Raw genomic sequence first — 3,283 nt, 5'->3', positions numbered from 1 at the left:
AGGAAGGAGGTGATGACCCTATTCCTGGACCAGAATGTCGAGGTAACAGGATTCGAACCAAGGACTCCCCAGCTTGTGGCCGACCGCAGGATCACCTGGCTGGCTGGCATCCGCCAGGTGAGCTTATTAGAATGTGTGCCTAGGTGGCAGGTTCCTGCAGAAATATGCCTATAAACACCCAACACCCTGCTGCACCTTACACCTACAGGCTTTGTACACTTTCCAACCGAAACTGCTACATGCAAGAAGGAGGGGGTGGGGGGCACGTCCTGGAGGGACTAAAAAGCCCAGTAAAACTCGCGTTTGGTTCAGGTTTATCACGGATCCTACCCAGTAAAGGATCTCTCCACCTTCAGGGGTTAAGAAGTGGGGGGAGGAGACCTCCTAGTCTTACTGCGCCCCCTCCCAAGCAGAGCACACTCGCGCTTCTGCACACCCAAGTCCACATTCAAGAAAAAGAGGTACATTTGCCCCTACGGCGGCATGCCTTTCCCGCCTGTTAGCTGGAGCACTTTTTATACAAACAAACAAACACAACCAAGAAATTAAGATTTTTTTTTTTTTAAAGCACGTGGTCAGAGTGGCGACCGAAAGAGAGAACGCAGTTTCCAGTCCCAACCTCTCAGAGACACGCTGCCAACCTCCGCACCCTCTCACGCCGCACCCCACGTGCTGGGGACGGATTCGGTGCGAGGTTCACCTTCGGGAACCCTCGGTAGACGGAGGGGGAGGTGGATGGGGAGCTGAAGGAGAGAGCTTCTAACTTCCCAGTCTCCAGACTTCGGGGCCTCTGTTCCGAGACCCTCTCCTCCCCTCCTCCGCGGCCCTCCCCGCCGCAGGCCACCTCTCCCACCCCAGGATCCCCTCCCCGCTGGAATTTCACTGCAAAGCCAAGTGTGGGGGAGGGAAGAGGCGAGGGGCCCTCCGCTGGCTCTGGAGACAGGAGCACCCGCCACCCAGACTTTGTCCTCCGGGTGGGCGAGCCCCCGAAAACGACCACCCGCCTCTTCTCCGCCCCTGAGCTCCGGATGCTGTCTTCGCTGGAGGTGCAGAGGAGACCCTGCAGGGCTGGCCTTCGAGGGATGTGGAGAGATCCTCCGAGTCCTCCATCCGGGTAGATGGATGGATACCTCAATACACCTATGTCGCCCCGTACTTGGCTCCCCTATCCGGGAGCTCTGTCAGACCCGTTCCTCCGAGGTGGCCCTGGGGAAGTTTTTAGTCATTGCTTTGTGAGGTCTTAAAATGTAAATTCACGTATCTGCTCCGGGTGTCACCATAAACCTTCTATTCGGGAAGCCTGTGATTAAAATCAACAGGTGATGGACGGTGCACACTAGCCAAGTGTCATCTTGGGAGCAGGACTGTTTCATTTTGAGTTTGGTTTTTTCAATGAGTTTTTTTTTTTTTTTTTCTTCCCGAAAGCTAATGGCTTCCACTGCAATTAGACATTTTCCTCGCCCGCCCCTTCCCTCCCCTTTCTTTACACACAGTAGATTGGATACTAATTCCCGCTGCCATTGATAAGGTCCGAGGCACCCGGGCCCCTCTGCAGCCCCAGCCCGCCCGGGTCCCGGCTCTCTCCGCCCTCCTCCGGCTTCCTTTTGATGTAGCGGGGAAGGCGTCCTACTTAAAAAAAAAAAAAAAAGTAATCTGCCCGGTAACAATCAGCGCGCAGTAGCAGGAGCCCCAGAGCTATTGGCTATGCAAATAGAGGGAGGGGAGACGGCGCCCCAAACTCTTACTCACCCTTTTAAAGTGATTCCCCCTCCCCCCGCCCACCCCTTCCGCCCCACCCTCGTTTAAAGGGGCTGGCCGGGCCGGAGTTAATCGCTTGCACCTCGGCTTTATTGCCCCCCTCCCCTCTTGCGTTCTCCCTTTCACCTCCCTTCCCCGGCCTTTCTGGGAGCCCACGGGTGCAGCTCCCCCAGCGCGCCACCCCCCCAGCCTCCGCTAGCTGTAGGCGCCCCTGCTCGGGCCCCCGTTCTCAGGGTAGGAGGGACTCAGTGGCTCTCGTTGTGCCCAGAGAGCCGCAACCCACGCCATGCTATCTGCACGTGCCAGCGTGGCCGCCCTGCCAGGGCCCTGGGGTCCTTGCCCCTTCCTCCCCGAGAGGAATATGCTGAAAAGCATGGTGGGAGGAGGAAGGAGGTGAGGAAGCACCCCCGTGTCCTCTCTACAAACAGCCTTGACCACAGGATGCGCCAGAGCACATGTCAGAGGCGACCCAAAGTCCGGGCTGACGAGTGAGGCGCGAGCCCCCGCGGGGTCTGAGATTGAGGGGTGCAGGACCCAGGAACCTCCGGGGAAAGGAAGGGTGGCCTCGCTGGCGCACGGAGAGCCAAACCTAAACCCTCCCTCTTCCCCTCCCTGGCCCCTCCCGAGCCATTTCCTAGAAAGCTGTATCAGTGTGGCCACGCTAGGCGCAGACACCTAGGGCTGGCTCGTCAGCCCATGCAGGGGCGAGGAAGCGGGTTTTTCCTGCGTGGCCGAGGGCCGTGGAGAACCAGCTGCTAGCCCTGCCCCTGGCCTGCGGCGGCCCCGAGCGGCTAGCCGTGTCGCCCAATGGCGCCCCCAAGAACACGAGGATTCTGCACGAGGGTCATAGTCTACCAGGCCTGAGAAGCAGCCCCCTCCTTCCAGCACCCACCCTTTCCTCCTCTTCCTCTCCACAGACGTGGCTCTGGCCCGGGAAACAGCTTGAAAGTTATCAGGAACCTAAGTTCAGGGGCGTTATAACCTTTATCCCTGGGTATGCAAAGTTGCAATTTTCTCACATCAGCCATCTCTCATTCTTCAGTTAGGGGATCTACTTCTAAGTTGTCTGAGCTCATCCACATGTTCACTCAGTCTACCTTCTACCGCAGGGTCGTGAATAGTGGGCAGTATTCCGATCACATTGCAAGCCGCCTAAGTTAGAGGGCAAACCCCCTCCCCATTACACAGAATGTAAGAAAGGATAGAGAATCAATAGGAATCGGTGGGTTTTGTGGGTTCCCCTATCCGGGGCCCCTAGCAGCGGGGCTGGATAGAGTGAGAGGGCCTTGGAGAACTGGGGGGGGGGGGACGCGGGGGGGGGGGATCGTGTTTGAAGTTTGGTCGGGCCAGCTGCTGTGCTCCTTAATAACAAGAGGGAAGGGGGGGGGGGGGAGGGAAGGGAAAGAGGGAGGGAGAGATTGAAAGGAGGGGAGGGACGCCAGGGGAGAGGAGGAAAGGGGAGGAGGAACCGGAGAGGGGGAGGAGATCTAACTGCCCTGCCAGCTTGCGTCACTGCCTCAGAGAG

This window comes from Onychomys torridus, chromosome 3 (genome assembly GCF_903995425.1).
Source record: "Onychomys torridus chromosome 3, mOncTor1.1, whole genome shotgun sequence".
Lineage (NCBI taxonomy): Eukaryota > Metazoa > Chordata > Mammalia > Rodentia > Cricetidae > Onychomys > Onychomys torridus.
Note: the sequence above shows the minus strand (reverse complement) of the source record.